The sequence below is a fragment of the Scyliorhinus canicula genome, chromosome 22 (assembly GCF_902713615.1).
Source record: "Scyliorhinus canicula chromosome 22, sScyCan1.1, whole genome shotgun sequence".
NCBI lineage: Eukaryota > Metazoa > Chordata > Chondrichthyes > Carcharhiniformes > Scyliorhinidae > Scyliorhinus > Scyliorhinus canicula.
This window is the reverse complement of record NC_052167.1, coordinates 25,235,877-25,259,304: the sequence shown is the minus strand read 5'-3', so window position 1 is coordinate 25,259,304 and position 23,428 is coordinate 25,235,877. Positions and strand designations below refer to the sequence as shown.

The 23,428-nt window shown below is 50.5% G+C and overlaps 1 protein-coding gene across 4 annotated transcripts in view; it reads right to left on the bottom strand.

Annotated features, from left to right (window-relative positions):
* Positions 1 to 23,428, bottom strand: part of LOC119956183 (carbohydrate sulfotransferase 3-like) — a 105,825-nt gene that overhangs the window by 31,772 nt on the left and 50,625 nt on the right. For 2 of the 4 annotated variants that reach the window (XM_038783123.1, XM_038783124.1), the window contains exon 2: positions 11,258 to 11,428. The exons of the other annotated variants lie outside the window; for them this stretch is intronic. The gene's annotated coding sequence lies outside the window, so the exon portion shown is untranslated. The remainder of the gene's footprint in view (positions 1 to 11,257; positions 11,429 to 23,428) is intronic. 4 annotated transcript variants of the gene reach the window in all.

The window sequence follows — 23,428 nt, the reverse complement described above, 5'->3', positions numbered from 1 at the left end:
AAGTGTCACAAGTAGGCTTACATTAACACTGCAATGAAGTTACTGTGAAAATCCCCCAGTCGCCACACTCCGGCGCCTGTTCGGGGTACACGGAGGGCGAATTCAGAATGTCCCATTCGCCTAACAAGCACGTCTTTCGGGACCATAGGGGCTGGTTTAGCTCACTGGGCTAAATCGCTGGCTTATAAAGCAGACCAAGCAGGCCAGCAGCACGGTTCGATTCCCGTACCAGCCTCCCCGGACAGGCGCCGGAATGTGGCGACTAGGGGCTTTTCACAGTAACTTCATTGAAGCCTACTCGTGACAATAAGCGATTTTCATTTCATTTCACTTGTGGGAGGAAACCGGAGGAAACCCACGCAGACACTGGTAGAAAATGCAGACTCCGCACAGACAGTGACACAAGTCGGAAATCGAACCCGGATCCATGGCGCTGTGAAGCAACAGTGCTAACTATTTTGTAGTAAAATATCCCAAGGTACCTCACGGAAGCATAATCGGACTAAAACTAATAGTCCAAAGGATTATACCCAAGGGAAAATGCTGGAAAATCTCAGCAAGTCTGGCAGCATCTATAGGGAGAGAAAAGAGCTAACGTTGCGAGTCCGATGACTCTTTGTGAACTCTGGTGAACACTGACACTCAAAAAATGAAATGAAATGAAAATCGCTTATTTTTTTTATTTTTTTTTATATAAATTTAGATTACCCAATTATTTTTTTCCAATTAAGGGGCAATTTTAGCGTGGACAATCCACCTACTCTGCACATTTTTGGGTTGTGGGGGCGAAACCCACGCAGACACGGGGAGAATATGCAAACTCCACACGGACAGTGACCCAGAGCCGGGATCGAACCTGGGACCTCAGCGCCGTGAGGCGGTTGTGCTAACCAATAGGCCACCGTGCTGCCCTGAAAATCGCTTATTGTCACGAGTAGGCTTCAATGAAGTTACTATGAAAAGCCCCTAGTGGCCACATTCCGGCGCCTGTTCGGGGAGGCTGGTACGGGAAACTGAGGAGGCAAGTTAAATAACGAAGATAGAGGGCAGCGCAGTGACGCAGTGGTTAGCACTGCTGCCTCACGGTGCCAAGGACTCGGGTTCGATCCAGCCCCGGGCCACTGTCCGTGTGGAGTTTGCACATTCTCCCCGTGTCTGCGTGGGTCTCACCTCCACAACCCAGAGACGTGCAGGGTAGGTGGATTGGCCACGCTAAATTGCCTCTTAATAAAAACAAAATAACGAAGATGGATTGAATCCCAGTTTAGGCGACGGAAGACCAGCCTTTAACAAAGCAGCCCATTGTGATCGTTGACCTGACAGTACAATACGTGGATTGAATTGCGCAAGTTTGCAGATTTCTAATGATGGAACTTAAACCAAACATAGAGCGATGAGTTAATGAGCGGTGGGGCTTACTACCCACAAGGAGGAAAGAAACCTTTGGACACCAAAGCCAGAGGAACAATGAAAAAACACAGAGCATGAAAAAAAAACCAATAGACTTGACACCCATCTCTTTGACTAAGCTGTTGATCATTTGTCTTTTCGTGAATGGTTGTCAATATTTCTTTAAGCTCTTACTATGACCTTGGGACATGTAATTATACTAAAGGCACTACATAACTTTGAGCTGAGGTCTGTGTACCTGCTATTCGATGTTAATGATGATATAGAACCATATAATCCCTAGTGTAGGAGACCATTCGGCCCATCAAGTCTGCACTGACTCTCTGAAAGAGCACCTTACCCAAGCCCACTCCCCCATCCTATCTCCGTAACCCCATCTGCACATCTTTGGACACTAAGGAGCAATTTTACCATAGTCCCTCCACCTAATTCACCCACCTTATTAATGTTTATACTACTAATTTTGACACAGCTTCAGCCCGTTCTATCTCTGCTACCTCTTTGCTAGCTTAATGTAAAACCAATCCTACCACTGCGCTCTCTCCCTGGAACCCAGGATCTTAAGTCAGCCTGAAATGTTTATCTAATTCTTCTTTACAGTTTGCCCAGGTCCACACCTCCTCCCTCTCTGTGGTAAATCTTCCAATGTTTTGACGCTCCTCTTCCCAAAGGAAAGTCACCTTGTTTTCCCAGTGATGTTTTGATCTCGCTTCACTGGGGGAAACGGAAACTCCCGTCGGCGGAGAATTCACCCCAATGACTTTCCCAATATTTAATTGGAGCAAACTCCTGCTCAGCCAGTATTGGCTGTCGATGACTATGTAGAGGGGTTACGGGTGGTGAGGTAGAGCTGGGTGTCATCAATGTGAAACTGGCACTGTGTTCAGCCACAGAGGGAACATGTAGGTGCGAAAAAGGAGGGACCCGAGGTTAGATCCTTGGGGAAACCCAAGGAGGAGAAGCAATGCTCATTGCTCCCTAAAACCCCTCTTCCATTTTCATATATTTATTGCATTCCTCACTGCTTCCTTTCTATATGTGTCACCGCCGAGGATGAAGTTAGCCAAACTTCGTGGCTGATGTGTCCTCAGGTGACTCTGCAGACCGATCCTCGAGGACAGGGAGGATAGGGATTGCTCTGGGGAAGGATAGGGGACAGTCTTCAAGTCTTCCCTCTTTCTCTTTCAGCTTTCCACACTTCATTGGAGCAGAATTGGGCCACGGAATCGCCGGGCCAGGAGACCCGGTGACGCTGGCGTCAACACTACGGTTTTTACGCCAGCGTCAACACTTGAAATGAAAATGGCTTATTGTCACGAGTAGGCTTCAATGAAGTTACTGAGAAAAGCCCCTAGTCGCCACATTCCGGCGCCTGCTCGGGGAGGCTGGTACGGGAATCGAACCGTGCTGCTGGCCTGCCTTGGTCTGCTTTCAAAGCCAGCGATTTAGCCCAGTGTGCTAAACAGCCCCAGTATTGCAGAATCCCGGCCCTGGTCTCAAACCAACCCAACAGCTGCCTTTTGTCAACCTTCCCAGGAAAGAGCTGTCCACCCTCAAGGGGTTCAGGACTGGTCACGGCCTCTGCTTGGCCAACCCCAGATGGGGCACTGGTGCCAGGCCCCTGACATGCCTGTGGGGCTGACCGAACCGTGCGCCACATCAGAGAAGAATGTCCAATCCACACTCAGCACAGCAGGAGTGGGAACAACTGCTTGGCTTCGGGAGTTTGCATTCGCTAGATAAATTATTTTGCAGAATGCAGTGTGGGAATGTAACTGCTGACGATTATGGCCCTCTGGCTCCCACTCAACTAAAGGCATAGAATCATGAGCTGTTTTCTTAACGCTCCCTTTTTATATCACCCCCTGATCTTACCATATCTTGTTCCGGCTCTCCTCATCTCCCTTTTCATTTCCCTACAACGTTTTCTACATTCCTTCTCAGGTGCCTCCATTTCCAATTTCAGTTTTAATACTTGGACTGATCAAACTCCAGTAATAATAATAATCTTTATTGTCACACGTAGGCCTACATTAACACTGCAATGAAGTTACTGTGAAAATCCCCTAGTCGCCACATTCCGGCGCCTGTCCGGGTACACAGAGGGAGAATTCGGAATGTCCAATTCACCTAACAGGCACGTCTTAGAACATAGAACAGTACAGCACAGAACAGGCCCTTCGGCCCACGATGTTGTGCCGAGCAATGATCACCCTACTCAAAACCACGTATCCACCCTATACCAGTAACCCAACAACCCCCCCCCCCCCCCCCCCCCCAATTAACCTTATTTTTTAGGACACTAAGGGCAATTTATCACAGCCAATCCACCTAACCCGCACATCTTTGGACTGTGGGAGGAAACCGGAGCACCCGGAGGAAACCCACGCAGACACGGGGAGAACTTGCAGACTCCGCACAGACAGTGCCCCAAGCCGGGAATCGAACCTGGGACCCTGGCGCTGTGTGGAGCAACAGTGCTAACCACTGTGCTACGGTGCTGCCCTAAAGCACCTCTGCGTGGGAGTCAATATCATGACTGCCCTTCAGGTGAAACAGGATCGGAGAACGGGAAATAACTGCTGCAGGATGAACATATGCAAAGTAGTCCCATGTTAAAATCATATTTAAATTGAGGGGTGGTAGATATAGGGCAGATGCCAGAGGCAATTTCTTTACTCAGAGAGTAGTAGGGGTGTGGAACGCCCTGCCTGCAACAGTAGTAGACTCCAGTGGTCACTGGATAGACATACGGATGAAAAGGGAATAGTGTAGGTGTAGCCATCTAAGATGGCCACTAACGAACACAAAATGGAAGAGTGCTGGGAAAACGGACATGTTAAAGAGCAAACAGCTTGCAGAGCGATTATGCCTTGAGACACTTGCAGAAACCGGTTTCCCGACAGCTGCAGAGATCAGGCAGCGTTGTAAATGGAAAGCCGGTAGCATATTGATGAGGTGATACCGGGCCAGTCCCAGGTACAATGGACACAAATTAAGTATCAATCGATACATTCAATAGCAGACCAGACACGGTGGAGCCAGAGAAGCCCAGGACAATAAGTCCTAAGAACCGCCCCAGCGATCAAGGAACGGCCCTAGGATTGGGGGGGTTCAAACCATATCGATTGGGAAGAGGCCCAATCGATCCCCAGCAGGTGAGGGAGCCCGCCCAAAGGGGCGCGGACCCCCTGGGACCTATAAAAGGTCCCACACATGGTTCAGTCTCCTGTCTCCGGCCTCCGACTCCAGCCTCCAGACCCCTGTCTTCTACATCAGCCGTCGAGCTGCAGCCGCCAATACGTGAGTGCCTAAACAACGACCGCTACCTGAAACCGGCATTACTTACACCCTTGCCGACTGATAGAGATCCGAAGCCTGCAGACCAGACCAGACCAGAACAAAGGCCTTGTTCCCTGACCTCGCAGTTCCTTCTTAGCTAAGTATTAGTTGTTTAGTGGTAGAAGTAAGTTTAATCTTTAGCGTGTGCGTGAGTGTTATTATAATTGTGTTATAATAAACTCTAATTGTTTTGGACTTACTAATTGGTGTACAGCTTTATTGCTTTGAACTTGACCTTGATACTTGTGACGGTGTCTTTACGGCACCTGGCGACTCCAGAGCTTAGAACGAGAAACAGAGCCAAGTGAGTGTTAAGCACACTCACCCAAAACGAGGTCAGATAGGCTTCAGATGGTTTCACGGGTCGGCGCAACATCAAAAGCCGAAGGGCCCGTACTGTGCTGTAATGTTCTATGTTCTATAATTCCAACCTTATTCCTGTATTTTCACTGGTAATTTCAACCTCCGGCCAGTGGTGGCGCCTGAACCCTTTCCCTTCGAAAGCATTTTCCAGATCACCTATTTCACTTTCTTCTCTTTGTACCTCCATGTTTGTGGCTTTAGCAATAACCCTGAGTTTATTAACCACTGCTTACCCTATCTCCCTCTGCTCGACGTTTGCTGTTGATTCTAACCATGGTGTCCAGTCACTTTCCCAATACATAGAAACATAGAGAAATACACCACAGAACAGGCCCTTCGGCCCACGATGTTGGGCTGAACTTTTGTCCTAGGTTAATCATAGATTATCATTGAATTTTGGACACCAAGGGCAATTTATCACGGCCAATCCACCTAACCTGCACATCTTTCGATTGTGGGAGGAAACCGGAGCACCCGGAGGAAACCCACACAAACACAGGGAGCACGTGCAGACAACGCACAGACAGTGACCCAAGTCGGAATCGAACCTGGGACCCTGGAGCTGTGAAGCAATTGTGCTATCCACAATGCTACCGTGCTGCCCTTAAGAACAAATTAATCTACACTCCATTATTCTACCATAATCTATGTACCTATCCAATAGCCGCTTGAAGGTCCCTAATGTTTCCGACACAGCTACTTCCACGGGCAATGCATTCCATGCCCCCACTACAATACGCTTCCAAATTCTTTCAAATCCGTTTTGTGACATCCCGGGCACTTGGGAGGTGATTCACCAGCGAAGATCTGTGGCCGTTAAAGCCATCTCCCCCTTCTAGTCAGATGCCCACCCCATGAGAGCTGGCAATGCCGGATGACCACCGGCCAGAGGGTTACTGTCCGAGCCGCTCACCATCCTGACTTGGAAATATATTGGCCGTTCCTTCACTGTCATCAGGTCATAATCCTGGAACTTCCCCTCCCTAACAGCACCGTGGGTGGACCTGCACCACGTGGACTGCAGCGGTTCGAGAAGGCAGCTCACCACCACCTTCACAAGGGCGTTTAGGAATGCGCAATAAATGCTGGCCTAGCCAGCATCCCCCAATGAATAAATCATAGAATTTACAGTGCAGAAGGAGGCCATTCAGCCCATCGAGTCTGCACCGGCTCTTGGAAAGAGCACCCTACCCAAGGTCAACAACTCCACCCCATCCCCATAACCCAGTAACCCCACCCAACACTAAAGGCAATTTTGGACACTAAGGGCAATTTATCATGGCCAATCCACCTCACCTGCACATCTTTGGACTGTGGGAGGAAACCGGAGCACCCGGAGGAAACCCACGCACACACGGGGAGGATGTGCAGACTCCGCACAGACAGTGACCCAAGCCGGAATTGAACCTGGGACCCTGGAGCTGTGAAGCGATTATGCTATCCACAATTGTGGATCTTTCCAAGAGCCGGTGCAGACTCGATGGGCCGAATGGCCTCCTTCTGCACTGTAAATTCTATAACTCTATACCGTGCTGCCCAAATAAAGAAACTAACCTGAGATGTACAAATGAGCTCAATCCTGAGTGTTCCTGAATGGTCAGAGCTGTCCGCACTGTTGTTTCCAAAGTCTACTTGGTCATCGATCCACCCATCCGCCCTGCCCCCAAAATGGTTCCCAGTGTTTTCCAAACCTTTGTGTTTCTACCTAAGGAAGGCTAATAATTTCATCTAAATGGACAATGCCCACAGGTGCTCGGAGTTATAAAGTGAGGCCTATGTTGAAGGCCATGTGGTGCAGCTTCATACATTTTGGAGTCATCGTATTTTCGAAAGAGAAACGTGTTTCGCAAAGGCATACACCTCACTGAAGGGGTCCCATGCATACTGAACTCCAACAGTCGGCAGGCCTCCAACCCCATTCATGGCAGTTGGCCAGCGCCTGCCTGGGTAACATTTACGCTATGAGCCCTGTGGGATGCCAGCATCACAAGGACAGGTCTGTCTACTAATTAGTTCCATGGCCAACAGTCAACACCAAGCAAGGAATAACAGGGATGGATTTCAAGAGCAGAAATGCTGCGGATGTTGGAAATCTGAAATGAAAACAGTAAAGGCTGGAAATGTGCAGATCGGGTAACCGCTTAATGGAACACCTCCAGCGTGACCCCCCGAGGTATCGGCTGCCTGTCATTTTAATTCTCCACTCGCACTCTGAAGTCCCTGTCCGCGGCCTGCTCAACAGAAGCTTGAGGAACAGCCTTCTGATTTGACTCCTCCCAGGCTTTTCGACTCAATATTGAGCTTTACAGTTTCAGATGACCTCTCTCCTCCCATTGTTTGCAGATGGCAGCGTTTGGTGACGGTTGTTCGATCCCGATTGCCTCTACTTATGATTCTTCACTTGTCGCATTGCCATCTCCCTTTCGCCTTGCGCCATCAGCCCTTTTTTTTAAGAGAGAAATACAGCACAGAACAGGCCCTTCGGCCCACGATGTTGCGCCGAACTTTTGTCCTAGGTTAATCATACAATTTTGGACAATTTTTCATGGCCAATCCACCCAACCTGCACATCTTTGGACTGTGGGAGGAAACCGGAGCACCCGGAGGAAACCCACGTGGAGGATGTGCAGACTCCACACAGACAGTGACCCAAGTCAAAATCGAACTTGGGACCCTGGAGCTGTGAAGCAATTGTGCTATCCCCAATGCTACCGTGCTGCCCTTAAGAAGTTAACCTACACTCCATTATTCTACCCTAATCCATGTACCTATCCAATAGCCGCTTGAAGGTCCCTAACGTTTCCGACTCAACTACTTCCACAGGCAATGCATTCCATGCCCCCATTACTCTCTGGGTAAAGAACCTACCTCTGACATCCCCTCCATATCTTCCACCATTTATCTTAAATTTATGTCCCCTTGTCATGGTTTGTTCCACCCGGGGAAAAAGTCTCTGACTGTCTACTCTATCTATTCCCCTAATCATCTTATAAACCTCTATCAAGTCGCCCCTCATCCTTCTCCGTTCTAATGAGAAAAGGCCTTTTGTTCCTTAATCCCCACAGCCCTCCACCCCATCACATTTTGTTCTTTATCCCCCAACGCCCTTTCCCTGCGTCTGTACTTGCTTAAAACCCGTCAGCTTCTTTGACAATTTCCTGTTCTGACGAAAGGCCATCGATCCGAAACGTGAACTCTGGTCCGCTCCGCAGTTGCTGTCTGACTTGCTGGGCCTTTCCAGTACCGCGTGTGGGGATAGGTTTGGACCTGTTCAAAGGAGGAAGTCCATCCTCGTGAAGTGTCCGCCTCGTCCATTGTGAAGCAGATTTTAAAAAACCCGGGCAATAAATTAGGCAGCGGTTTGAGTGTTGGCGCCCATTTACTCTAACGAGCCATCTGCCATTTTGGGGTTTCAGGTCGCGCTTCAGTGAACCGCTGAGCATCAGGGCCGCGATTGGCCAGGCACGGCATTCTGTTCTCTGCCATACACATTCTCATACATTCGATACGTGTTGGGTGTTAACACCCAGATTTGCTACAGTCGGCGGACACATCGGCAGGGAGCACAGGGCGGCACGGTGGCACAGTGGTTAGCACTGCTGCCTCACTCTTCCAGGGACCCGGGTTCAATTCCGGCCTTGGGTGGCTGCCCGTGTGGAGTTTGCACTTTCTCCCCTGTGTCTGCGTGGGTTTCCTCCCACAGCCTAAAGATGGACAGGTTAGGTGGATTGGCCATGCTACATTGTCTCTTAGTGTCCAAAGATGTGCAGGTTAGGTAGATTGGCCATGCTACATTGGCCCCAGTGTCCAAAGATGTGCAGGTTAGGTTGGGTTATTGAGATAGGGCGGGGGAAATGAAATGAAATGAAAATCGCTTATTGTCACGAGTAGGCTTCAATGAAGTTACTCTGAAAAGCCCCTAGTCGCCACATTCCGGCGCCTGTCCGGGGAGGCTGGTACGGGAATCGAACCGTGCTGCTGACCTGCTTGGTATGCTTTAAAAGCCAGCGATTTAGCCTTGTGAGCTAAACCAGCCCCTCCAGCCAACTCCAGTAGGAGTGGGCCTAGGTAGGGTGCTCTTTCAGAGGGTCGCTGTAGACTCGATGGGCTGAATGGCCCCCTTCTGCACTGTAGGAATCCTATGGAGTTCTATGTTCTGCAGTTGTCTATAATGGCCCCACTATTCCCAATCATAGCGGAGGTGGTTAGTAAACTCCAATCACGCCAGGAGAACTTACCCCTTTAAATGATTCAATTGAATTATGCACATTATTTATATATATCTTTCCTCCACTCCATGCAATTTGTTGATGAAATAACCCTACATTTATTTAGAGAGTTTGCGGCCATCTTGATCATGAGCTCTGTTTACTGTAGTTCATAGAGCGTATTTTAAAATAGATTCTGTAGACTGTTTGCTACAGCGCACTGCACAAACAGGCTCCGCTGAGTAAACAGGATCTTTAATTCGCTGTGCAATATCTTGCTTGCCCTGGTACGAAGCCCATCTGGTCTGCGGAGAGGTCGTTTCCCTTTGAGGGAGAAGCGAGGACGAGGGGGGGTCACCGTTTAAAAGTAAAAGGGTGGCCCCCTTCAGATGGAGATGAGGGGAAAGCTTTTTTCTGTCAGAGGTCCGTGGGACTGCCGTTCCTCGAAAGGCAGTGGGAGCAGAGGCTTTGAGTGTTTTTAAGATGGAGGGAGAGGATTCCTGACAAACAAGGGGGTGAAAGGTCATCGGGAGGCGGCAAGAGGTTAGAATAGAATAGAACAGTACAGCACAGAACAGGCCCTTCGGCCCTCGATGTTGTGCCGAGCAATGATTACCCTACTCAAACCCACGTATCCACCCTATACCCGTAACCCATCAACCCCCCCCCCCCCATAACCTTACTTTTTAGGACACTACGGGCAATTTAGCATGGCCAATCCACCTAACCCGCAGATCTTTGGACTGTGGGAGGAAACCGGAGCACCCGGAGGAAACCCACGCACACAGGGGGAGGACGTGCAGACTCCACACAGACAGTGACCCAGCCGGGAATCGAACCTGGGACCCTGGAGCTGTGAAGCATTGATGCTAACCACCATGCTACCGTGCTGCCCATGTTGTGATGAGATCAGCCATGATCTGGTGGAACAGCAGGGCAGGCTCGAGGGGCTGAGTGGGCCTACTCCTGCTACTAATCCATGCGTAACTCACTGGCAGACACAGTGTGAACAAACGGTCGTGCTGACAACGGCGATGTGCGAGCTGATACAATGCACCACGTATAAGACATAGAAAACCTTTAAAGGTGTCAGCTTTGCCGCTGGAGCTGTCATTATAACTTGTAAATAATTAAATATTTGGCAGCTTCTCATTACCAGTTACGAGAAACCATCTCAGCCGTAAAGGTTGGTTCAATGACGAGAGTTACATTCTAATTATATGCATTTTGAGACAACACTATTGTGTTTGCAATGACGAGCATTGTTAAAGAGGATAGCAGCGACTAAAAGGACCCCATCTACCTCTCAATCTCATTTAGCAAAGACAAAAATACTTCCAGCCTTAATCTCACAAACATTGCAATTGGGACGTAGTTTATTGGAACCTGGACATCTGATATTATATGCTGACACGTTTAAGGAACTTCTTAATTACCATTGGAAAGGCTTACTTTTATATAAGAGCTTTCATGACACCAGGGCCATACCAATGTACTGTGCAGCTGGACAAATGTTTTCAAAGTGAACTCACTTGTTTAATGTGGGAGCATTTCAGTTAATTTGTGCTCTCGCAGCCAGTAATGATATTGTGACCAAACAATCTGCTTTTATAATAATCTGTATTGTCACAAGTTGGCTCACATTAACACTGCAATGAAGTTACTGTGAAAAGCCCCTCGTCGCCACATTCCGGCGCCTGTTCGGGTACACGGGGGGAGAATTCAGAATGTCCAATTCACTTAACAAGCACGTCCTTCGGGACCTGTGGGCGGATGCCGGAGCACCCGGAGGAAACCCACGCAGACACGGGGAGAACGTGCAGACGCCACACAGCGACCCAAGCCGGGAATCGAACCTGGGACCCTGGCACTGGCCCCTGTTCTGGTCAGACCCCACCTATGTTGTGTGTTTCTATGAAGTCTGCCATCCTTACCTGATCTCCAGGTGACTCCAGGCCCCTGAAATGGTCCAGCAAGGCAGTCAGTTCAGGGCAACTCGGGATGGGCAACAAATGTTGGCATGAAAAAGATTCATAATAAGTATCGGCTCAGCATTTCTCCGTCCCACGAACCAAACCAAATCGCTCTCTCCACTTCATTTGTCACTACAAGTGGGAGAAGGGAAAGAAACGTCGCGGATTTAGTTCGAAAAAAAGTCGATATTTAGCCATAGCTGCTGATTACAATTCAGCCTGTACAAATAAAACATTTCCCTTCTCTGTGTGGCTCCCAAATGAAATGACTTCGGCCAGCACCAACCTTGCTACTGCTTCATTGCTGGCCCACATTGCAGACGTGGGTCCATCTGTCGGGAATTTAACCCTAACCTGTCCCTCTCATTCAGCAACATCGAAAGGACGATTGGTCGTGGGGCTCATTCAAGGTCAAAGATTAAGGCACCTTACAGGAGCGGAGTTTCCCCCCATCGTTGGCACCCTCAGCTGGGTTGGCATTGAAAATCAGTGACGGACAAGTGGCACAATTGCCAGCGGTCTTAGCCTGAACGCCAACCCAAAATCATCTTCTTCCCGCCCACCACCCATCACCCTTCACTGAACAGTAAAACAGTCATCGGTAAAATACACAAGGGGCTGGATTCTCCGCTTCAGCGGCTAAGTGCCGGCTCCAACGGAGAATTTGTTTTCAACCAAAAAAATCAGCGCCGACCCCTCACCGATTCCGGGCTAGCAACGGCGCCGGGTGAATCTCCCGGCTCTCGCGACGAAAACAATGGCCGAGTCCCTGGCCGTTGGTGCGCGCGGCTGATGGCCTTCAGTGGTCGCGCCTTACAACATGCCGCTGGCCGTGGGCGTACCCGACCCGCCATCCGCGACCCCACAGGCCAGTCCTTGACCAACCCCCCCACCAGTCCCCCCCCCCCCCCGACTCTCACGCAGGTCCGCCCCCCCCCCCCCCGGCCAGCGGCACGGATCCCGGCCGAGTGTGGCCGCGATGGACACAGTCCGCAGCCGCCACGCCGGGTTCCCGGCCGCTCAGACCACAGGCGTCCCGTGCCGTCGGGAACCCGGCCCATCGGGGGCGGAGCATCGTGGGAGGGCCTTCCGCTGACATGCTACCGCCATTAGAACATAGAACAAAGAACAGTACAGCACAGAACAGGCCCTTCGGCCCTCGATGTTGTGCCGAGCAATGATCACCCAACTCAAACCCACGTATCCACCCTATACCCGTAACCCAACAACCCCCCCCCCCCCCCCCCCCCCCCAACCTTACTTTTAAGGACACTAAGGGAAATTTAGCATGGCCAATCCACCTAACCCGCACATCTTTGGACTGTGGGAGGAAACCGGAGCACCCGGAGGAAACCCACGCACACACGGGGAGGACGTGCAGACTCCGCACAGACAGTGACCCAGCCGGGAATTGAACCTGGGACCCTGGAGCTGCGAAGCATTTATGCTAACCACCATGCTACCGTGCTGCATGTGACACGATTACGCCATTACCAAGGTGGCGGAGCATGGCTGATCAGCATCAAACCGGCGCTGGCCCCGATTTGGGCGTCGGAGCCCATTCTACGCCCGATCGCCGATTACGATATCGGCGTCGGGCAACGGAGAATCCAGTTAACGCGGCTGTGCGACTGATTGTGAAGCAGTTTTAGCAATGGGTTCATTGCCCTTAAGGTGACCTGTCTCTCCCTTTCCACCCCCTACAAGAAATATAGGAAGGTTAAAAGTGAGCAGTCTATTCAGCCCACGCTCCTGATTCAAACCCCCCTCCAGCATCTTAACTCCCCTAACACAGCATCCAGCTGCAAGCCCAGCCTCCCTCCTACTTTGCTTCATTAACCTGTTTTGCATTTAATTTTGACAAGTGAAATATCGGCTTCCAGACCCTATTCTCCTGCGTTTATACCGAGAAATATTTTGGGTTTCCCTCCCCGATTACTAAAAGTGCGACATCGGGTGCCTCGACACTGAATTTCATCTTGGCTCTCTTTCGGAGTAAATCCCTGACAATACATTCCGAGTGAGAAACATGGCCAACTGGGAGCACACATGGGGAAGCCCAGGAATGTGCCGGCCTGAACTTCGGATATGTTTTCCCCAGAGGGTGAAGCTTCTTGTCCACAGCGGGGAAAACAGAAAGCGGCCCCAAAATAGATCGACAGAGAATCGACATACAGCCACGGAGGAGCGGGGTCCTGAAGGAGCCCATTGCCTCTGCTCCAACTCCTTGCTACTAGCTAATTACTCCCATACTCGCATCCGAATTAGGAGCAGGAGTAGTCCACTCGGCCCCTCGAATCTGCTGCCCCGTTCAATACGATCGTGGCTAATCTGATTGTAACTACATTCCTGCCGACCCCTGTTAACCTTTCACCCCCTTGTTGATCAAGAATCTATCGAGCTCCGCCTTTAAAATATTCAAAGATTGTAATTCCACCGTCTTTTCAGGGGTTCCAAAGGCTCATGACCCTCTGAGGAATTCCTGAATTCCGGGACGGTTTTCTGTTTTAAATGGGTGACCCTTTATTTTTAAGGAGTGACCCTTATTTCTGGACTGTCCCACAAGAGGAAACATCCTCTCCACATCCACCTCAATACCCCTCAGGATCTTCTATATTTTAATCAAGTCGCCTCTTCTAAATACCAGTGGATATAAAAATGGCAGCTTCCAGTCGCTTCATCCATTGGAAACTCCCTGGAACAGGTGTGAGGGGCTGAATGGCCTCCTCCTGTTTCTACCTCCCAGGTACAGCAGCATTGTATCCTCATTCATGACCGCTCGGTGTTAAAGACATTGTAAAGGTTATGAAATGTTTACATTAGAAGAGCTAATAGCTCATCAACCTCAGGGGAGGAGATGGAGGTCTTGTGGCGCAGTGGGTTAGCCTCTGTGCCTCTGAGCCGGAAGTTCCGAGTTTGAGTCCCACCCCAGGACTTGATGGCCAAGGAAGGTGCGTTCGTAACTGGGCCAATCAGGTGGAGTGTGTCAGCCTGCAAATCCGTCCAAATAAGCCAATGGCTGGCGGTAAGAGCGGGAAAGACTCCTGGTCAACCACGCTTGATGTGGGCAACTCAAGCTATAAGGGACCGGCGACAGACGAGCGACCTGCTCCGGGAATCAGTAGCTATGGAAACAGACACAGGTCTGCCTTGGAGTGCTGCTCGGAGCAAGGAAGAGAATTGGAATTGGATCGGGGAAGGAGAACATGGACGCCAGTTACCTGCAGCTGAACAAATGACTGCCACATGACCGGAAATACAAGCACATTGACTGTAAAGTGCTTCGGGACGTCCTGACTTTGTGAAGCTGTGTTGCTCCGGAGAGGTGCAATTCTGACTTCCGCCAGGTGTTCTCAGGAGCATCTTTTTTTGTCCCTCTTTCTCCCTTGCCAAAGACACAGGTGGAATCTCAAGCCATGTTCACAGCTGCACAAATGGGGACGGGAGAGAACATTTCGTACAAACACAGGACATTATTGCGCCCAGTACAAGCAGCAGAGGCTCGAAACTTAATGAAGAACCAGCTAATCAACGTTGGCTTAACATTGCCGTTCTATTTCATCCCGTCAATAAATGCTGCGTTCCCAGACACGTCCCTCACCAAAGATTATTTTGACTCCTTTCCCATAATACATCATTCCACCTGCCCGAGACTCTGAATAATCATCCCCTAACCCCGCCAATCCCACACTTCTGTGTCCAAAATGCCACCAGAGAGTCAAAACGCCCTAAAGAAGACACACGGCCTTTTTATGAACATTCCTCTGAGTTTTCTGCTAAGTTGTCTGGAGCTGAGATTAACCTTTATCTTTTGGAGACTCCAGGGCAATCCTGGATGTAACAGAAAGCTGCTGCCCGCTGACCACTCAGACGTGGTACCGTGCCAAGATCACACGGGAAAATATTCGCACCAACAGCCACCTGTTAGAGCTGCACCCTGTATCAGTGAATGTACCTGTGCCGGCCTGCGTCCTGTGCCAGTCCGAGCCCCTGTATCAGTGAATGTACCTGTGCCGGCCTGCGTCCTGTGCCAGTCCGAGCCCCTGTATCAGTGAATGTACCTGTGCCGGCCTGCGTCCTGTGCCAGTCCGAGCCCCTGTATCAGTGAATGTACCTGTGCCGGCCTGCGTCCTGTGCCAGTCCGAGCCCCTGTATCAGTGAATGTACCTGTGCCGGCCTGCGTCCTGTGCCAGTCCGAGCCCCTGTATCAGTGAATGTACCTGTGCCGGCCTGCGTCCTGTGCCAGTCCGAGCCCCTGTATCAGTGAATGTACCTGTGCCGGCCTGCGTCCTGTGCCAGTCCGAGCCCCTGTATCAGTGAATGTTCCTGTGCCGGCCTGCGTCCTGTGCCAGTCCGAGCCCCTGTATCAGTGAATGTACCTGTGCCGGCCTGCGTCCTCTGCCAGTCCGAGCCCCTGTATCAGTGAATGTTCCTGTGCCACTGTGTGCCCCTGTGCCAGCGTATGTGTGTCTCTGTGCCAGTGTGCATCCCGGTACTGGCCTGTGTCGCTGCACTGCTCTGTGCCCTGGACCAACACACAAGCGATTATTCTGCACTGAAATCAAGCTCGGACTCCCTCCTTCGGCCTCTGTGTGTCAGGTACAAAGATGACACTCAAGGAGATCCGACCATCCCTGGGTTGGACAAGGTGGTGTGCTGGGAATTGTATTAAAAGCTGTGGATGGCTGGCCACTTGGGAGTTGGATGGAGACCCAATTAACCAAACTCGGACAGAAGATCACAGGAAATTCACCTGGTCAGTCGGAGGTGAATCGATATTTGGTTTGCTTGAAAGTTAGCCCAATAAGTCACCTAGTTCCTGTTTAACATGAACAATCAGATCCGAAAGAAAAAAAATATTTTTTTTTTTGCTAGCAGGGTTAACAAAAAGTTTAAAGTTCCTAAACATTACGGGGAGCAAATGGCAAAATGTTCAAAAACGCTTCGTGCCCATGCTCAAATGGTCGATATTCTCCGGCCGCAAATTCTGAACAAGTTAAGCAGCCAGGTTCGGAATCTGAAATGTGTGTGTGTGTGTGTTCCTGCGGCGATGTGCGTGTCTCTGTGCCAGTGTGCACCCAATGTGCGCCAAGATGCTTTTGACTTTCAACTAACCAACAGCAAAGTCTACAAGAGGCAGCTTCAGCTCATGGGAGAGACAGCTCGCGGCTTGCAACACAAGTCACGCTCTGTAAGTGAATCCCTCATCCTGGTTTCCAGAGCCAGGAGGAGGGGTGGGGTGGCGCTGGACGGAACGGGAGTCGGGAACTGATTGTCCCGGAAGCTCTTGGGCTGAAATGAAACCTCAAAACAGGGCGCCCCCCGCCCCCCTCTCGGGCATACCAGAAGGTCAAAGGAGAAATCAACTTCGCAGAAAGTAATAAGAATTCAGTCAATGGGTTGAGGGTTAGATAACCGGCTGCTCATGAGTTCTACTACACCACAGCAGCCTAAATCTAGACATTACACAGCTGGACAGGATTTTACTTCAATGGAATAAATATTACTCATCTTTGCACATGGAAACTTTGACGATGATCAGGCCGGTACGGTGATGGGTGTGCTTGATCGTAGGGCTGGAGTAGGATATCTTATCCCACACATGTGCATGCGTTTCCCTGCCATCACCCGACCTCACTCCCCAGCCTCACTGACCAGCCTTGGGTCCCTACACCTAAGCACGTCCATTCCGCAAGCGACAAATCTCTCCATGGCCTCACCTCCTCCCGCACCTTTCAGTCCTCCAACTTGCATGCTCCACACACCCTCCGCCTTCCCTTCAGCCCATCACGGAAGGTGCTGCCTTCTGCTCCCTCAGGTGGCTCCCTCTCTGGAACTCCCTCCCCACTACGATTCACCTCTCATAGAAGCCCTACAGTGCAGAAGGAGGCCATTCAGCCCATCGGGTCTGCACCGAACCTCCGAAAGAGCATCCTACCTTGTCCCACTCCCCCTTGCCCTATCCCCATCTAACCTGCACACCTTTGGAACACTAAGCAATTTATCATGGCCAAGCCACCTAACCTGCACGTCTTTGGACTGTGGGAGGAAACTGGAGCACCCGGAGGAAACCCACGCAGAAAGGGGGGAGAACGTGCAGACTCCGCCCAGACAGTGACCGGAATTGAACCCGGGTCCCTGGTGTTGCGAGGCAGCAGTGCTAACCACTGCGCCACCGTGCCGCCCCTTCAAAATTTGAGTTTTTAAGCAAGAACTCAGTACTCACTGTCCCACCCCACCTTCTTCCACGTCACTTCTCCCTCTGTAAATCGACCTGGAGCCATAATTGTAAGTTTTTACCGTCGGATAAGGAACCTCACTCTGCATCTACCCTCACTGTACCTGAACTGGGTGGTGGGTGAGGTGGGGGGGGGAGCATGCACTGGCATTGGCTGACACGAAGATGACACGGGGGCAATAAAAGGCCCGGGGGGGGGGGGGGGGGGGGGGTGGGAGTTATGAGTTGGCATGGAGGGTAGGAGTTGCCACAGGGGGTAGCATGAGCTGCGAGGGGCGAGGCCTACAGGCCCTAAAATTTAACAAAACACCTGGGACACAGACTTGGAAACTCACGCGGGCCTCTTGACCGGCACAGCCTGGCACTCGGCACTCCCCTGCCGTCACCTCCGGGAATCTGCTTCTGGCAGGACAGCGGGCCTGGCTCTGCCCCACATCCCACCCACTCTGCCGAGGGGCGGGCGCCAAGTCGGGACATTTTCCGGCTCGAGCACCGATAGTGAAAATCGGGCCAGCCATCTTTTCCAACCACAAGACCTGGGTTAGGCTTCAGTCAGAATCTTGGGCCCAGAATTCCTCACATGTTGGAGATATTGAGGCCTTTGAAACGGTGTCGAGGGAGGCCCGGGATTTAAGACATCAGTTATCCACTTTCAAAGCCCAGTTTATTTGGGAGTTTTGTTTTCTCTTTATTCTCTCTCACGGGATGTGGGGTGTCACTGGCAAGACCTAGAATTTGGTACCCATCCCTAAATCAGGGGCTGGTTTAGCACACTGGGCTAAATCGCTGGCTTTGAAAGCAGACCAAGGCAGGCCAGCAGCACGGTTCAATTCCCGGACCGGCCTCCCCGAACAGGCGCCGGAATGTGCCGACTAGGGGCTTTTCACAGTAACTTCACTTGCAGCCTACTTGCGACAATAAGCGATTTTCATTTCAATTGCCCTTGAACGGAGTGTCTCGCTCGGCCATCTAAGAGGGACAGATAAGGAGTCAACCACATTGCTGTGGGCCTGGAGTCACATGTAGGCCAGACCAGGTAAGGATGACAGATTTCCTTCCCTAAAGGGCATTAGTGAACCAGATGGGGTTTTAAGCAACAATCCACTATGGTTTCATGCTCAACATTACCGAGACTAGCTTTATATTCCAGCTTGAGTAATTGAATTGAAAGTTCAGGGTGGGATTCGAATACATGACCCCAGAGGCTTCCAGATTACTGAGCTGAGGACATTACCCCGACACCCCCATTGCTCCTGAGCGAGGGATGATTTGATCAAGGGTTACAAGACGATCATAGAATTTACAGTGCAGAAGGAGGCCATTCGGCCTATCGAGTCTGCACCGGCTCTTGGAAAGAGCACCCTACCCAAGGTCAACACCTCCACGCTATCCCCATAACCCAGTAACCCCACCCAACACTAAGGACAATTTATCCTGGCCAATCCACCTAACCTGCACATCTTTGGACTGTGGGAGGAAACCGGAGCACCCGGAGGAAACCCACGCACACACGGGGAGGATATGCAGACTCCGCACAGACAGTGACCCAAGCCGGAATCGAACCTGGGACCCTGGAGCTGTGAAGCGATTGAGCTATCCACAATGCTACCGTGCTGCCCAATGGAGGGCGTTTGATTGTATTTTAGCGAACAAATTAGTTCAACTGCACAGGTTAGGGTGGACCATCAGAATCTTCATTTATTCCAGTGCAGGTGCTTCGATATCAATTGCGATTCTGCTCCCAGTGAATAGTGGATGTGCGACTCACCAAATTCCTTCAAGCGAGAGCTGGGTCTGCTTCTCAACAGTAAGAAGTCTTCCAACACCAGGTTAAAGTCCAACAGGTTTGTTTCAAACACTAGCTTTCGGAGCACTGCTCCTTCTTCAGGTGAATGAAGAGGTTTGTTCCAGAAACATATATGTATAGACAAATTCAAAGATGCCAGACAATGCTTAGAATGCGAGCATTTGCAGGTAATTGAATCTTTACAGATGCAGAGATAGGGGTAACCCCAGGTTAAAGAGGTGTGAATTGTCTCAAGCCAGGACAGTTGGTAGGATTGTGCAAGCCCAGGCCAGATGGTGGGGGGTGAATGTAATGCGACATGAATCCCAGGTCCCGGTTGAGGCCGCACTCATGTGTGCGGAACTTGGCTATACGTTTCTGCTCGGCGATTCTGCGTTGCCGCGCGTCCTGAAGGCCGCCTTGGAGAACGCTTACCCGGAGATCAGAGGCTGAATGACCTTGACTGCTGGAGTGTTCCCCGATCCACATCATGCCAGCTCAACAGGGTAGAGATTGCTCGAGTTAGAAGATAATTTTCCAGAGCTGTTCTCCATTATTAACCTCTATCTTTTTAAGCTGTCTTTTCATATCTCCTGGGAGATAAGATGGTATATGGGTGAGGGAGGACATTTATGTATTGAAACAGAAAAGGCATCACAGCCACATGGGATGGGCTGAACTGATCTCTGTCTGTTTATCGTCATTCACACATCCATATGTTCGTAAATCACTGACGAAAAGTCATATCCTGTAGTATCTAAGCCCAAAAACCTGTGTAGCCATAATGTCCCTACAGTGGAAAAGGAGGTCATTCGGCCCATCGAGTTGGCACTGACCCTCTGAAAGAGCATGTCGCCTAGGCCCACTCCCCCATCTTATTCCTGTAACCCCGCTCATTGATCATGGCCAATCCACCTAACCTTCATATCATTCGACACGAAGGGGCAATTTACCATGGCCAATCCACCTAGCCTGTACATCTTTGGACTGTGGGAGGAAACCGGAGCACCCGGAGGAAACCCACGCAGACACGGGGAGAACTTACAAAATCCACATAGTCACCCAAGGTCGTAATTGAACCCGGCCCTGTGAAGCAGCAGTGCTAACCATTGTGCCCCCCCCGTGTCGCCACCCTTATGCTTGCCACACTGGAAGCTTGGCGGAAAGCGTAGAACCACCAACACCTGCTCGTACAGAAAGAGGCCATTCAGCCCATCGCGAAATAAGAGAAGAAAGAAACTAGCCTTCCATTTTAATCCCGCTTTCCAGCACCTCGGCTTGCGTACTCCAGCATTTCAGATGCATAACCAGGTAGCTTTCCAACGAGTTGAGCGTTTCAGCCTCAGTCACCAACTTGGGTTGCGAATCCCAGACTCCCACCGACCTCTGGGTGAGAAAGTTATCTCCTCACATCCCTTCTAATCTTCCCACCAATCACCTTAAATCTACGCACCCCCGGGTAATTGAACAGTGCAGTGGTATCGTCACTGGATTAGTAATCCAGAGACCCAGGGTACAAATCTGGAATTAAAAGCCCAAATGTGACCATGTAACCATTACCAATTATCGTAAAAACACATCAGGTTCATTACTGGGCTTTCGAGAAGGAAATCTGCTGTCCTTACCTGGTCTGACCTACCTGTGACTCCAGAGGCACAGCAATGTGGTTGACCCATAAATGCCTTCTCGCTCAGCTCAAGGGCAACTAGGGATGGGCAACAAATGCTGGCCCAGCCAACAAAGCCCACATCCCCTGAATAAATGACACGACCAATCAGGTGACTTAAAAGATTGCGGCTGTTTGGACGAAAATAAGTTAGGCGGACAACTACATTACACCCCAGAAGCCCCTCAATATTTTATAATTTTTAGACCGCAGCTGGAATACGGTGAACAGTTTTGGTCCTCTTACCTAACAAAAGATATACTGGCATTGGAGGCAGTCCAGAGAAGGTTCACTAGGTTGATCCCGGGTATGGAGGGATTTTCTTATGAGGAGAGGTTGAGTAGGTTGGGCCTGTGCTTATTGGAGTTTAGAAGAATGAGAGGCGACCTTATTGAGACATATCGGATTCTCAGGGGGTTTGACAGGGTCGATGCTGAGAGGTTGTTTCCCCTTGTGGGAGAGTCTAGGGCCAGAGGGCATCATCTCAGAGTAAGGGGGTCGCCCATTTAAGATGGAGATGGGGAGGAATTTCTTCTCTCAGAGGGGAGTGAATCTGTGGAATTCTTTACCGCAGAGAGCTGTAGAGGCCGGGGCGTTAAGTATGTTCAAGGTTGAGGTAGACAGATTTTTAAGGGAATCGAGGGATATGGGGACAAGGCGGGAAAGTGGAATTGAGGAATATATCAGATCAGTCACGATCTCATTGAATGGCTGAGCAGATTCGATGGGCCGAATGGCCTACTTCTGCTCCTACGTCTTATGGGCTCATGATCCCTCTGCCCGAACGCCACGCCCATGTCACTGTCCCACGTTACAGAGGCATGTGTCCAAATATCTCCAGAAGCCCACGTACAATCGTCAGCAGATCTTTAGACCAAAGTTAAACATGCTGCGTGTGCTGTGTACAATCGATGTTTCGATGAGTTGAAACTTTCTTTTTCTCCTTCAGAGAAAGATGCGCTGTGAATTAAGCACTTTCCTTGGGTCCCGACTGTTTACCAGTGATTGATGCCTATTTTATATTTGGTCATGTTCAAATTAGATTGCCATGAAACGCCAGTGGAACTTGACACTGCCAGAATGGACACAAGAGTGGGCGCATTTTCAGATCCAGCCTCTGGCTGTGCCCGCAGGAGGGATTTCCAGGCCTCTGGATACTTAACAAATTGGAGGACCAGACCAGAAGGTCCCTCGAGCCTGCTCTGTCAGTCATTATTCTCATGGGCAACCTTCTGCGTCAACTCTCTGCCACCCATTCCCCATATTCCTTGATTCCCCGGAAGACCCAAAACCCGGCCATCTCCAACGATGGGAGCATCCAAGGCTCGGTGGCACCGTTGCTTCTCAGCTCCAGGGTCCCAGGTTCGATTCCCGGCTTGGGTCACTGTCTGTGCGGAGTCTGCACGTTCTCCCCGTGTCTGCGTGGGTTTCCTCCGGGCGCTCCGGTTTCCTCCCACAAGTCCCGAAAGACGTGCCAGTTAGGTGAATTGGACATTCGGAATTCTCCCTCTGTGTACCCGAACAGGCGCCGGAATGTGGCGACGAGGGGCTTTTCACAGTAACTTAATTGCAGTGTTAATGTGAGCCTACTTGTGACACTAATAAAGATTATTATTATTATTACATCCGTCCGAGGTAGAGAATTCCCAAGATTCAGAGCCCTTTGGGTGAAGAGATTTCTCCTCGGCCCAGTCCTGAATGATTGGACCCGTTATCCTGAAGCTGTGTCCTCCATCCCGCTTGTTCCAGATTCCCCAAACACCTGTCAGGCGGCTTCAGAATCTTGTGCATTTCAATCTCACCACTCATTGCTCACAATTCCACAGAGGCCCAATTTACTCATCCGTTCATCATCGGACAATCTTCTCATCCCAGGGACCGAGTGAAGATTCACTGCACTTCATCCTTCATTAGAATGTCATGCAATCCATTGATCTTCATTGTTGTTGTTATTTACAGCGCAGAAGGAAGCCATTCGACCAATCATAGAACATACAGGCCATTCAGCCCATCGTGTCTGCACCGACCCACTTAAGCCCTCACTTCAACCCTATCCCCTTAACCCAATAAGCCCTCCTAACCTTTTTGGTCACTAAGGGCAATTTTGAACACTAAGGGCAATTTATCATGGCCAATCCACCTAACCCGCACGTCTTTGGACTGCGGGAGGAAACCGGAGCACCCAGAGGAAACCCACGCACACACGGGGAGGACGTGCAGACTCCGCACAGACAGTGACCCAGCAGGGAATCGAACCTGTGACCCTGGAGCTGTGAAGCCACAGTGCTAACCACATTCCTACTATGCTGCCCATCGTATCCACACCGGCTCCCAAAAGAGCTACCCAGCTAGTCCCATTCCCCAGCCCTATCTCCGCAACCCTCTAAATCATAGAATTTACAGTGCAGAAGGAGGCCATTCGGCCCATCGAGTCTGCACCGG